This window comes from Amblyomma americanum, chromosome 5 (genome assembly GCF_052857255.1).
Source record: "Amblyomma americanum isolate KBUSLIRL-KWMA chromosome 5, ASM5285725v1, whole genome shotgun sequence".
Lineage (NCBI taxonomy): Eukaryota > Metazoa > Arthropoda > Arachnida > Ixodida > Ixodidae > Amblyomma > Amblyomma americanum.
The window spans coordinates 19,731,770-19,746,811 of record NC_135501.1 but is presented as its reverse complement, the minus strand read 5'-3'; positions in this window follow the sequence as shown (position 1 = coordinate 19,746,811).

Below are 15,042 nucleotides of genomic sequence, written 5' to 3'. Positions count from 1 at the left end.
AGAGTGCACTCGTCCGTTGTCCAAGATCGATGTACGGGTATGAGGCATGTGACATCCACTCCGGAGAGCTTAGGAAGCACTTGACTACTCGCACATGTCTCGCGCTAGGGCAACTTAGAAGGTAGGACATTCCTTATAACAAAATAAAAATAACATATAATATCAAAAAGTTTGCACCTGCAGCTATATCATTTTTACTGTACAGCGTAAGAAACAACACTCCATATTCGATTATTACACCCCTCAACCTGTGCTAAAAACTGTACACATGACACAGCTGGAGCAGAACATGTTTTTCACATTTTGGACTGTGCAGACTCGTGAAAAGCTCTCAGTATACTACGATGGCTAGCAATTTCTGAGGTACGTACATACATTCCAAAGGGAAATAGTAAATCAAGCTAGGAGGACAGATTTTACTTAGCGAGTCGGATACAACTGATGAACGAGGCAGCAGATGCCCCACAAAGGACCCCTTCCAGCCAAAGGCTTGGACCAACTCTCTCCTTCTCCCTTTGGCCGATACCTTCGGACCTCCTAGCGTGAAATTGCAGGGGTGGCAGATGAATTGGGAAGAACTAGGGCTTAATCAGAATAACCCCGGCTTCATAAGAAACCGGCGACACCATTGGCTCGAGGGCCTGCTTTGAGAGGCCTCTTGTACTTCGCTTTCGAGCTGTAGCTGACAATAAGAACGTTTTAATGCGATACAGCCTCATCGGAAACAAATGTATATTCAGTCATAAAATTTGCCGATTGGGTGTAGAGAAGTGGCGTCACCAATCCGGCCGTGACGTAACTTTCGGAGGCATCAACTACTTCTTATGCTGTCGCAGTGCCAAAACATAACGCAATTAGGTGTCCATGTGAATTTTTTTTTCTGCATAAGATAATGGTAGGGTTAGAAAGAAAATTTGTTGAAGATTCCTATTAACAATTCTCACTCTGAAAATCACGCAACGTTGCCCGGTTTCTTTAGTTTATGACGTCATTTCCCAGTAACCTTCTAGGGACGTCACTGAAAGCAGTCCGCCGGTCGCGAGCAGCACCGTAGCGCGCCGAAGAAATCAACGAAGACGAGCGTAAGGCAGCTGTGTTGTTTCGAGCGCTTGCGCTCACTCCTTGGTGGCTCTTCTGTCGTCGAGCGCCGTTAACCGACAGTGTGGATTTATAATAATAATAATTGGTTTTGGGGAAAGGAAATGGCGCAGTATCTGACTCATATATCGTTGGACACCTGAACCGCGCCGTAAGGGAAGGGATAACGAAGGGAGTGAAAGAAGAAAGGAAGAAGGAGGTGCCGTAGTGGAGGGCTCCGGAATAATTTCGACCACCTGGGGATCTTTAACGTGCACAACATCGCACAGCACACGGGCGCCTTAGCGTTTTTCCTCCATAAAAACGCAGCCGCCGCGGTCGGGTTCGAACCCGGAAACTCCGGATCAGTAGTCGAGCGCCCTAACCACTGAGCCACCGCGGCGTGGATTTACAGGGATCGTTGAATGAGTGATCCGTGCACCTGCGGATAACAGCTATGCGGAGTTTTTCACGAGCAACACTTTATAGCATGTCCAGTAAAGATTTATTCATTATTATGAGGGGAATTAGGGCTAATTGCTCTTAATTAGCGGATGCTCTCATATACGGCCTTTCTCATTAGTGAAGACCATCCAGCACAGGTGCGGAGCGGCTGAGGGCTGATTAGTGGCGCCTCTAGCTGTTTTTAAAAACACCATCTTCACTAACGTGTTATTTTGGGCGTGTTGGAGTTGCATGGCAGGATTGAACAGCGCACACAAGACGAGGACACAATGCGCTTTATCGCGCTCTTGTCTCGTCGTTTCTTTCCTTGTGTCCTCGTCCTGTGCGCGCTGTTCAATCCTACCACCTTGAACTACCTTTTCCGTTACCAGAGCAACTTTTTCAAAAAAACAACCACAACACTGTCCAAATATTTCTTGAGCTATTGATGATGATTATGGATTTTTATGGCGCAAGGACACCTATGGCCAAAGAGCGCCATGGCACAAGGTATTTCGATTACTCAAGGTGGGGTAAAAAACCCATTTTTCAAGCACTTCAGCCCTAAAAAGCCTAGCACCAGGCCAGGGGAAAGCTTATACCCATTGTATCGCCGGTGGGTATCCGGCGGCATTGGGGATCGAATCCCCACCTCCCGCATGCGTGGATGAGTTCTTTCTTTTTTAAAGTGCTGTCTAGTTGGGCAATGTAATCCTCTGTGTTGACCAAAGCGTTTCCTCAACCAGGCAGCACTAGTCACAAGTCATTTCCAGTGCTGTGGAGGCTGGGCCAAGCAGAATGGCATGCGCTGCTGACCTTGTTCCTTCACAGCGCTCAACTCGCGGCTGGTGGCTCCATCCACGGAGAGATGAGAGCACCAGTGTTCAGTTGCTGCGTGCAGGAGGCGCGGCCGTCTCGGCGGACGCCAGGTTTACCAATGGCGGCGCACCACTTCGCAGCAGTCATACGCAATGCTTTGTTCGTGAAGACTTTCTCTGCTGATTTGCCAGTGAATGAAGCGCTCGCTCCATCTTACAAAAGAGCATATTACACTACCTTTTGAATTACCGCGATAACCATGTGTTCTCTTGATAAGTCCTGATTGGACAAGAGGGCTTACCTTTCCCAGTGGTGCAAACACCTTGTGACATGAAGTGCAATACTACTTGTAATAAATTTCCTCAGCATTGGCCTTACTTCAATGACATAGAGAGTTAAGGCGATAGTTTTTCTCTGTACGGCGCCGGAGGGCTATGGAATGGACTTTTCTTTCCACCAGTCAGTTATTAGCTCGCGTTTTCACTTCTTTCAGGCACCTTTGTGCCAGGGCGCTTGCATCTGTACAAAGCGCAGCTATACTTTTATGGGTTGCTCCAAAATCCCGCCCGCTGCACATACATCCACACTTTTGCGGCAGCTAGATGATTGTAGTAGGATACAACTTGAAAAAAAAAAGCAGTTGCGAACACGGTCCGTGGTGTCCTGTATTTATTCGGTAGAAAATCGCAACAATGAACGAAATCAGCTGTTTAATGTTTGACTTCATTAAACAAGCCAGGTATCAAAATTCTAGAACTTTAATTTTTTTCTTTTTTAGGTAAAGAGAAAAGTTTTTAACTACGGACGACTTTTTTTGTCGTGCATGAATTTTGTGCGACGTCGGCATGCCCAGCGCCGAGCACCCACCACTAAGTCATGAATGCGGGCGTAGCTTCACGGCATACTTGAGTTGTATCCGAATATAGTCATGAAAATTCTTTCGTGTTACAGCAGCTTGTGCATTCAGAAATTAAAGCTATCCACAGGAGTTTTCGCTTGTTCTGGCCCTGAAAAGGTATCAAGCCGGCTTCTGTGCTGAAACATCCATTGCTTTCGCTCCAGTAAGCACAGATTTGCTGGTGACATTGCTTGCCTAAATAGCATAAGGGAGGAATTCAAAAGTAGAGGCATCACCTAGACAAGCAAGTCATAAGGCTTAGTCGAAAAATTGATATGCGGAAAAGTAAAGTACAATACAATATTCCCAGAAGGCAGCTACCGCTTGCGACAGACAGGGGAGCCTTGGAAGAGAGAAGAGAATCCTTAGGCCATATAATGACATCGTGACCATGATATATAACTAACAGAATAAGAATGGGATGGAGCGTATTTCGCAGGTTCTCTCAGAACATGAATGGCAGTTAACCAGCATCCCTAAGGAGGAATGCATTGGCGATTTTTACGAATGAGAGGGGGCGCCACCACTGATTAAATATTGCAGTGATACAGGTGATTGCTTCAGGGGTCGATGTGGAATGGCGCTTGTTTGAAAATTTCACGATAAACTCTTGCTTATTTGTCGATGGAAGCAAGCTCGTGCGAAAAAACAACGTTATTTTTCTATCATGTAAACGAATAAAGAACAAACACAAAGTAAACCACTTTCTAGCGTTTCATAACGGCCGGCCTCAGGGTAGAGCGAAAACGGTCGGCGCGCACTTGGCAGGGAATTCTTAGGAGGGAATGCTTTGTCTCATTCAAAGCTGGTTAAAAGCGTCGTGGCTAAGTTATGCATTAACAATGGACTAAGTAAATCCTGTATCCTCGCTATTCGATAAAGTTTTGATCACCAAACCAGTCGTCTTGTGAAGGCGGGGCATCACAAGCAGATGCTCGTCTATGAGTCACAAGCAATCCTAAGTAGGTTAGGCCGAACATGGAGGAACTGCAGAATCCACGAAGAAAAAAGAAAGGACAACTGTTTTCCCTACATTCATCATTTTGCACACAATCTAAAATAGATAGGCAATCCAACCAACGTCAGAGTTCTTGTTTCGGCTCCCGAAAAGCTAGCAGCGATGTGAAAAATATTGAGAACGCTTAAGCTTCGACTTTAAGATTTCAACGCGGTAGCGTGTTGCGCCGCTGCCAGGGAATTACTGATGTACGCATCAGTACAGGGTCACCTCCGAAGTCAAAGACCACAAGGCATTCACTACGTCCACTTTGATTCAGTTCGCACCAGCGAGCCTTCGTAGCGTGCTCTTAATCTTAAGGACCTGGGTTCGTTTCCCCGCATCTCCAGAAGATTTTTTATTTAGAGGTTCTTGTGTTCCAACGCCCACAACGCAGACACGGGCTTTTTGGCGACACGAGTTCCTTAACGCTGTAGCGTTAGCGTTACAAGTTAACACGGAATTCATTCCACAAGAGTGCAGCACAAAGCATAAGAATGATTTCGTCGCACGTCAGGAAGGTCTCGTCGGTACCATACTGTTATTTTGCGGCAAGTAATACGTGGGCCAGAGGGAAAGTTGTATTAATGAACACCAAAAGCGTGGCCCGCATGGAGCATTTTTCTGGGCGATTCGTCGGCGTCGACGGCAGCGGGGCGTTTTTTTGCCGCCTGAGAGGACGTTTTTACCAAATCGTCGCGTTCTGGCGGAACCGCAAAAAACGCCGACGCCGCACCGACGCCAGGAGATGACGGCGACAGAGGGCCAATGAGAGCCGGAGCGGGCGTCACGTTATTCTGGTCGGAGCCACGCTGGCCGCGAGAGAACGTGCGTGGTTAACGTTGACAAGATGGCGGCGCCTTGCTCGCCCGTTTCGAAAAAAAAAAAGCATGTCGCCGCAGGATTTTATGGCGCAATAGCTCGTTCAAATGGTAGCGGTTCGCTTTTATTTCGCCTACGCTTTTCCATACGTAGCGGTATAAGCGATAACTAGCCCTGTTTCTCAGGTAATTTGGCGATTTTGTAGTTCCTGGGCCTAACTAAATGCAGCGTGGATGGACGGACGGACAGACGGACGGACGGACGGACGGACGGACGGACGGATGGATGGATGGATGGATGGATGGATGGATGGATGGATGGATGGATGGACGGACGGACGGACGGACGGACGGACGGACGGACGGACGGACGGACGGACGGACGGACGGACGGATGGATGGATGGATGAATGGATGGATGGATGGGTGTGTGGGTGGGTGGGTGGGTGGGTGGATGGATGGATGGAAGGAAGGACGGAAGGAAGGAAGGAAGGAAGGTAGGAGCATCCCCTTCGAAACAGGGTGATGACAGTGGCCACCCTGCTCACTTTTTGCCTTTATTTTTGTTTAACTGTGAAGCAAGTTATTAAAATTCGCAATTTTCTTTAAATACGTCTTCCTACACTCTTATGTCGCTTCTCTGCTTTTGAGCTACCAATCCTCCAATCGATTTTTGCTAATTTCCACCGCCGATTTATTTACATTACTCTTGTTATCTCTAAACCCTAGGGCCTCAGGAAGAGTGACTGTGCCATCAACGACTTTGGGATGGACACTATCACATGTTATTATGAGGTGCTCTATTGTTTGTACAGATTTGCCACACAGAGCACATGTGCCATCTTCTTCGTTAAATTTCATTTTATAGCTGCGCGTTCTAAAACATCCTGACCTTGCTTCAAAGAGTAGGGCACTGCCTTTTGTGTTATCATCAACCGCTTCCTTCCTGATCTGCTGTTTCGAGTATCGATATAGTTCTACACTATGCTTCTTTTTCATTGAATATATCCAATTTTGGCGTTCCGCATTTTTAACCTGTCTTTTAATGCTCTTGCAGTGAACAAGACGACAGTGACCACCATCGACGACGACGAAGAGAGGCCGGCCTCGGCGATTGGCTGCCACGCGCGTTGGAGAGCTCGAGCACGCTCTGGAAGTCCGTACTGGTGCCGCCGCTGCCGGGTCAGTTTGTGGAACTGCTACGCCGCCAGCCCTTTCAGCTCTACAATAAACCGCTCTTCACTTGGTGGAGGTTTGGTTTCCCGTCCTCGTGCCGCCCTGGACCTCCGCAACCGCACGCTACCGACTCCCGCTATGCCCGCTCAGCCCGAAGCCAACCACCAAGCCGTGCAGGTGGGCTCCCCCGTCATTTCCTCCGTTGCCGTCTGGCAGTGAGACCCCGTCTTTTTCAACGGGCACTGCTATCAATATATTGAAGACTGGCTTGTCTCGTACGAGCGGGTGAGCCGCCATAACAACTGGGACGACCGCATGAAACCTAACAACGTCACATGTTATCTCAATTACGTCGCCAACCTCTCGTTTCGGAACCACGAGGCTGATATTCCAACCTGGGCTAATTTGAAGACGACGTTTGCAGTTTTTCGCCGTCTCGCAGTACGGAAACTTCGCGCTGAGCAATGTTTACGCGTTTCGGCTCAGCATGCGGGTGAGAGCTTCACCGCATGCATCGAAGATATGGTCGATCTCTGCAAACGTGTCGACCCGTCTATGCCTGAAGCCGACAAGATCAAGCATATTATGAAGGGCATTGACGACGACGCTTTCCACATGCTGGTGGCGAAAATTCCAACTATCTTCGCTTCCGTGTACAGCCTCTGCCAAGGCTATGATTTGTTGCGCGAGCTACGCCTTGGCGCTCGTCGCTCACCTGTCGTGCCTGGCGAGTCCATATCCGGCCTGGTCGTCAACAGTGACCTGTTGGTTCCAATCAAAGACTTCGTACGTGGTGAGGTGACCCAGCAGCTTTCGCGCCTCTCGGGCACACACTCTTCGTCCCCGGTCCTGACTCCAGAGTTGCGGCACACCATCGCCCAGGAGGTAGCCGATGCGCTTCCAGCTCGTGGGCAGCCGGTTCCCGTAGCTCCTCAAGTCAACCTTCTCGAGATGCAGCCCGCTCCCGTTGCCGCACATTTTGGTTACGGTGCAACCGTTGCGATGCCTCCTGTCCCTATGCCTGGGCCTCTCACATATGCCGAAGTCGTCGCACGCCCATCGCAGCCGTAGGCCTTGGCCTGCGTTCCCGCACCAGCGCATCCGCCTGTTCCTCCCCGACTCCACCCAGCGCCGGCTGCTCACAACCCTTGGCGCACGGCTGATAACCGGCCGATTTGCAGCGCTTGCGGTCTACAGGGCTATGTCGCACGCCTCTGTCACCGTACTATGCCTGCCCCTGTGGAACCTCTGCCGGCCTACACGCAGTCCTACCGCACCATTCGCCAACCTTCAGGACCACCACCCCCACGTCCTCTTCTGACCCTGTTCCCGCTCGCCAGCCATTTCCTTCGCACCGCTCACCTTCCGCTCACCGTTGCTCCTTGTTACCGATGCGGTGTCGCAGCGTTCCCGCGGAACCGGAAAAATAGGAGCCGCAGTTCCTGGGGCACGAACTGCGCATACTTCGATCAGCTCAAGTCCTCGCCTTTCCCCACCGAACTTTTTAAATGTGTTAGTTGACGGCGTTAGAGCACTTGCGCTTGTGGAGACAGGTGCTACCGTTTCTGTTATATCCGAAAACTTCTGTTGTTCGCTGCGTAAAGTCATCACCCCGCCTTCGGGAATATCTACCGCCGAGACTATTCATCCTTCCGCTACTTGCGCAACACATGTCATCATCGGAGACGTTTTGTATATCGTCGAATTTTTAGTACTCGGTTCCTGCTCCCAGGACCTCATCCTTGGCTCGGATTTTCAATCCCGCCACCATGCCATCATAGACTATGCCCGTGCTCATGTGGCATTCTCCGTACTCCCTGATACGCTCGCCGACTACCCGCCGTCTCGCTCTGGTAGCAAACTTGTTGCCGCTGACACCGATGTTCCCCCCGCCAGTGCCGTGCTCGTTCCCGTGTACGCCACCGCTGAGTCCAACGAGACTGTACTCTTCGCGCCTTCGCCCGTCCTCGCTTCTCGCCTACCCCTACCTCTTCCATTTGCCGTCCTAGACATACGCCACGTGCCGCCGAACTCGTCGTCTCGAATCCCTCGCCCTATCAGTTCACATTTTTCCGTGAAGAATGTCCTGGACACATTGAACACCTTGACCTGCTCATGCCCTTCGACGATGACGCCCTTGCCCTTCGAGCTCATGCCCTACGAACTCATGCCCTTCGACGATGACGCCCTCACACCACGTAGTGCTGTCTCCGACCCGCTCTCACAGGAAAAGTTTTACCGTTCAGTGGCCAGCGACCTCGACCCAGCTCACCGCTAGAAGCTCCTTGCCCTGCTTTACAAGATCCGCTCTTCCTTCGACCACCAGACTTCTTTGGGCCGCGCGACCACCGTCGTTCACTGCATTGATACAGGCCCTCATGCCTCTCTCCACCAGCGCCCCTACCGTGTGTCGCCTCCAGAGCACCGCGTCATCGCTGAACAGTTTGACGACATGCTGCACCGCGGCGTTCTCCAGTCCTCTTTTAGTCCGTGGTCGTCGCCCGTCCTGCTCTTCAAAAAGAAGGATAGTTCGATTCTGCTCTGTGTTGATTACCATCGCATAAACAAAACTACAAGCAAAGACGTCTACCCACTACCCCGTATTGATGACGCCCTCGACTGTTTGCAAGGAGCCGAGTTCTCCTCCCTGGATCTTCGTTCCGGCTACTGGCAAGTCTCCATGGCTGAATCTGACCGCCCGAAAACAACTTTTGCCGCCCCTGACGGCCTCTATGAATTCAACGTGATGCCATTCGGCCTCTGTAACACTTCCGCAACGTTTGAGCGTATGATGGACAACAGCTTGTGTGGCCACACATGAAACCGGTCGCCGAGGCCGGCCGAATCCCTTCATCGTCGTCGATGGTGGTCACTGTCGTCTTCTTCATAGCACTCTGTCTTTCTCCACCCTCGTATCTGGCATACTTACTGGTTCGCTTCCTAGTTCTTTTCTGCCATTGTGAGTCAACGTTCTTTCTGTAGAGGTATTTAAATACCTTAGCTGCCCACCAGTTATCGTCCAATTTCTTCAGGCGTTCTTCGCATGGTATTGTCACGTAGAGGTGACGGCAGTCGAAGCAGCGATGAAGACGGACGAAAGGGTCTTCTCAAAGAAAATTGTTTATTGGCTGACTTGCACCCAAAATGGACTGAATCACTCGGCGGCGGCGAAGCGACAAGAGTGCTCGGCGGTCGTCGAACAGAATGCCCGCCGCTGTCGGCCGTGCTCAATTTAAAGCTCATAGCGAACTTTCGAGATAAAGCTTGCAAAGTTACTAAAACATTCCGGAACAACGTAGAATCAGCTCTGCCTGGCTGCGATCAATCGAGATAAATCTAGTCGCATCTTGCGTCGCAAACAAAGCGATGAAGTGGTGTGGCGGCAGATTTCAAAAAAGAACAAACACTGCAAATATTCGCGGCATTACTCCCTTTTCAAAGAAGCATCAACCCGATGCAGTAAAACAAAAAACTGCGACTAGTAAGAGAATAAAAACGGATCTTGCGAAAATAGAGCATGGAAGTTGCGCGGCCTTTAGCGCGCATAATACGGCTTCAGACGGACTACATGGACAACTTCTGGTCGTACGCGGCGTCGCTGTGATGCAGTCATCGCGTCAGAGATGACTTCATAATCCAGTTCACCTAGATGACGAAGAACCTTGTACGGGCCGAAATAGCGGCGCAAAAGCTTTTCACTCAAACCATGGCGGCGCATGGGCGTCAACACCCAGACTTGGTCTCCTGGCTTGAATTCCGCGTTGTAGCGTCTGGCGTCGGACCGCTGCTGGCCTTTGATCCGTAATCGGGCAAGCCTTCGAGCTGCTTCTGCGCAGTGAAGGTAGGCGTCAACGTCGACGTTCTCTTCTTCTGTAACGTTGGGCAGCATGGCGTCTAGCGTGGTCGTGGCCTCCCTGCCATGGACGCGCCTAAAATGCGTCATCTGGGTGGTCTCCTGAATTGCGGTGTTGTAGGCGCAGACGACGTAAAGCAGGATGACAACCCACGTTTTGTGTTCGGCATCGACATACATGGCGAGCATTTCGGCGATGGTTTTGTTCAGGCGCTCGGTCAGTCCGTTGGTCGGCGGATGGTATGCAGTTGTCCTCCGGTGGCTGGTTTGGCTGCAACGCAGGATGGCTTGCGTTAGTTCCGCCGTGAATGCTGTTCCTCTGTCCGAGCTGAGCACATCGGGGGCGCCGTGTCGAAGGAGAACGCACTCCACGAAAAATTTGGCGACTTCTGCTGCTGTTCCGTTCGGTAGGGCTTCCGCCTCGGTGTAGCGGGTCAGGTAGTCGGTCGCTATGATGATCTACTTATTTCCAGATGTTGATATTGGAAAAGGGCCAAGGAAGTCCATGCCGATCTGCTGAAAGGGCGTTGAGGGAGGTTCAATGGGGATCAGAAATCCTGCTGGTCGTGTGGGAGGGGTCTTTCGTCGCTGACAATCTCGGCAGGTTTTCACATAGTGTGCGACATCGGCAGACAGTTGGGGTCAGTAATACTTGTCTTGAATGCGGCGGAGAGTGCGAGTAAACCCGAGATGTCCAGCTGTCGGCTCGTCGTATGAAGCCTGTAGAACTTCTTCGCGGATACAAGCAGGTACAAGAGGTAGGCTGTTTTGCTCGCTGCAAATTTGTTCTTCACAAGGACCTCATTCTGCACACAGAAGGAAGACAGTCCTCGCTTAAATGAAGCGGGGGTGAAGAAACCTTGCCTTCCATGTACTCAATGAGGCCTTTTAGGTCGGGGTCCGAGCGTTGCTGCTGAGCAAAAGAGCTGGGGCTGATGGGTCCCAGGAAGGCGTCCTCATCGTCGTCCGGCGGCGGTGTATCTACAGGGGCTCGTGAGAGGCAATCGGCGTCAGAGTGCTTGCGTCGGGAATTGTAAACGACGGTGACGTCAAACTCCTGGAGACGCAGACTCCATCGAACGAGTAGGCCAGAGGGATCCTTCAAATTGGCAAGCCAGCAGAGCGCGTGGTGGTCGCTGACCACCTTGAACGGTCGTCCGTTGAGGTAGGGGCGGAATTTCGACGTAGCTCAGATGATGGCAAGGTACTCCTTCTTAGTTGTCGAATAGTTAGCCCCGGCTTTGGAAAGGGAACGGCTAGCGTATGCGATGACTTTCTCGAGCTTGTCACTTTTTTGAACGAGGACGGCGCCTAGTCCCACTCTGCTTGCGTCGGTATGAACTTCAGTATCGGCGTTTTCATCAAAATGCGCAAGGATCGGTGGGGACTGTAAACGACGCTGAAGTTCCTTGAAGGCTTCTGCTTGCGGCGCTTCCCATTTAAACGGCACGTCTGCCTTCGTCAGTTGGGTCAGCGGCTCGGCGATGCGCGAAAAGTTTTTCACAAATCGTCGGTAATATGCGCACACTCCGAGAAATCTGCGCATTGCTTTCTTATCGGCCGGCGGTGAAAACTGTTAAATAGCAGCTGTTTTCTGCGGGTATGGGCGAACTCCCTCCTTGCTAACGATGTGGCCTAGAAACAGCAACTCTTCGTAGGCAAAGCGGCATTTCTCTGCTTTTAAGGTTATGCCGGACTACTTGATTGCGTCCAATACTGTTCGAAGTCTTTTAAGGTGCTCTTCAAAGTTCGAGACGAATACAACGACGTCATCTAAATATACCAGACACATTTGCCACTTCAGGCCTGCCAGCACTGTATTCTTTACTCGCTGAAACGTCGCTGGTGCGGAACAGAGACCAAATGGCATCACCTTGAACTCAAACAGCCCATCCGGAGTGATGAATGTTGTCTTCTCGCGATCTCTTTCGTCGACCTAAATTTGCCAATAGCCGCTTTTGAGGTCCATCGACGAGAAATATTTGGCGTTGCAGAGGCGGTCCAGTGCGTCGTCGATGCGGGGGAGGGGGTAGACGTCCTTCTTTGTTATGTTGTTCAAGCGGCGGTAATCCACGCAGAATCTAAAAGCGCCGTCTTTCTTTCTCACTAGAACAACCGGTGCCGCCCATGGGCTGTTTGAAGGCTGGATGACGTCGTCACGAAGCATTTCTTCGACTTGGTCCCGGATGGCTTGTCGTTCTCGCGGTGACACACGGTAGGGGCTTTGACGGAGAGGTCGGACGTGTTGGTCCGTTATAATTCGATGCTTGGCAATTGGCGTCTGTCGCACCTTCGGCGATGTCGAAAAACGCTCACTGCAGCTTTGAAGCAGATTGCGGATCTGGTCTTGTCTGTTCCTGTGCAGGGCTGGGTTGATGTCGAAAGTGGGCAAGTTCTCTTGATCATGCGAATCTTCTGCGGGGGGGGTCGGAGAGGGCGAAGGAGTCTCGTACGTCAGATATTTCGTGGAAGAAAGCAATCGTCGTTCCTCTGTTAATGTGTCAGTATTCTTCGCTGAAGTTAGTCGGCAGTACTTCGGCCTGGGCATTGCGCAAATGTGCGATGCCTCTTGCGATGCTGATTCCTCGGTCTAAGAGCAACTGCATGTTGCCCTCGATGATGGCTTCAGCGTTAATGGATTTCGTGGCGCCTACGGTCATGATAACGCTTGATCGGGGTGGGACGCTCATTTCTTCCTCCAGCACACTCAGGGCAACGTGATTTTCCCCAGTTTTCATCGAAGCGATGGCTTCGTTCGTCGAAAGGGTGATCAGCTTGAATTGCAGGTGGATGATCGCCTGATGCTCATTAAGAAAATCCATACCCAAGATAACTTCGCGGGCGCATTGCGGTAGCACAACAAAGGTCGCAGAATAGGTATGTCCTTTGACAGTCACTCGCGCTGTGCATCGTCCTGATGGCGTAATGAGGTGGCCCCCTGCGGTGCGAATTTGTGGGCCGTCCAAGCCGTTGTGACTTTTCTCAGATGCGTAGTGAATGTTCCATTCATCACCGAGTAATCGGCTCCTGTGTCGACTAGAGCGGTAACTTTCAGGCCGTCAATAGTCACTTCTAAGTCGGAGGTCCTGGCTCTTGCATTGCATGTCGCTCTCGGTGTCGGGCCACGGCTTCGTCGCGTATGCGATTCGCGGGTGTGGCGTGTGGTCGAAGATTTTCTGTGTGGCGTCGTCGTTTTGAAGGCAACTTGCGTCGTGGTCGGGGTTGTCATTTTGTGCGGCGTCGGTGCAGCGAGGGTAGGTTCTTCATGCGGCGTCGCGGGTGCAGCGTCTTCATGGGGCGTGGTCGGTGGAGGATCTTCGGCGTTTCGCTCGTGAGCAACCTCACCTCCAGAGGTTGCTGCCTTTAGTTACCTTTACGGGGGCTTGGAGACCTTCCTCGTACCGCGTCTGCGTAGCTGCGGCGTGGCGACGCAAAGCGCGAGGTTGACGGCGATGGTGAGCGCGAAAAGTGGTTCGGCGTGTACTCCTCTCGACGCAGGTACTCGACGATTTCCTGCGGACGTTGTCCGAAGCGTGGTCGTGGGGTGTTAACGGCAAATCCTCGAAGTCCGATACGTCGGTACGGGCAGAGACGAAGAATATGGCAGGCCTCACCGCAATGGAAGCACAACGGCCGGTTGTCGGAAGTCCTCCAGGCGTCGCATTTCCTGGGGCTTGAGCGTCGGTCATAGGCTGGGTGGGCGGCGGTTGGGAGGCGGCGTTGTGGAACAATTGGCTCATCTCGGGGAGGACGTGGGGGTTGTCGCTGGGGCTGATCAGTCCTTACTGCAGCGGCGTAGGTCATGGCCTGGGGTTCTGTGGCCGTCGGGGTGCCAAGTGCCTGTTGCACTTCTTCCGGTACCACATCCATCAGAGTCCTTCTTGTGGCTGTGGGGAGGATGGCAGTAATCGGTGTAGCTCCTCTCGGACGATTTCGCGGATAACTTCCCGCAAGCTGTCGCTGGTGGTGGCCGGCGTGTCCGAACGGATTGCACAGGCAGAGGAAGGGCGATTGTACTGCAGAGCTCGGACGTCGAGGGTCTTCTCAATCGTGCAGGCTTCTTGCATGAATTCCTCGACTGTTTTTGGCGGCTGACGGACAAGGCTTGCAAAGAGTTGTTCTTTTACGCCACGCATTAAAAACTGAACTTTCTTTTCCTCGGTCATCTCGGGACCGGCGCGGCGAAATAGGCGCTTCATCTCCTCGACGTAACCGCGGACGGGCTCATTCGGAAGCTGGATCCTCGACTCGAGGAGTCGTTCATCTCTATCTTTCCTCACTACACTGGTGAATAACTTCAATAGTTCTCTTTTGAATAGCTCCCATGTAGGAAGCGACGACTCGTAGTTTTCTTACCACGTGCGTGCGGAGCCATCCAATGAGAAAAACACGTGTCCAATCTTTGCCGCACCATCCCACTTGTTGAATGACGCCACGCGCTCAAATTGGTCCAACCATTCTTCAGGGTCTTCGCCTAGGGATCCATTGAAACTTAGCGCACCCGCGGCTGCTGCAGTATTATTGGTGTCGACATCTTCGGAGAGGTTGCGGTCCGGCAGTTTCTCGAACTCAGGCTCCTCTCCCTGGAGACGTCGGCTGGCTCACTGAGCTACTGGTTCGTCCTCGGGCGCGAAGCGCTTAGGGCTGGCTTCACGACTTGAAGGGGGCGTCCGGGACATTGAAGGCTACCCCGCACCCACAGTATTTTACTCTGAGCTTCCCGTGCTTCGAACGATGTCCAACCCATATACCCCTGTACTGCATCGTTTGTGGTTTTCCCGTGGGCACCTAGTGCTAATCTTCCAAAAGTTCTCTGATTAACTTCTAATCTCGACTGAATTTCTGTCCTTAAGCACTGAACCGCATTCCCGAAAGTACACCCCGACACCATTATTCCTTTCCAAATACCTCTCCGGGCTTCATATCAGTTGTACTCCCACAATGCGCTATGTTTCAT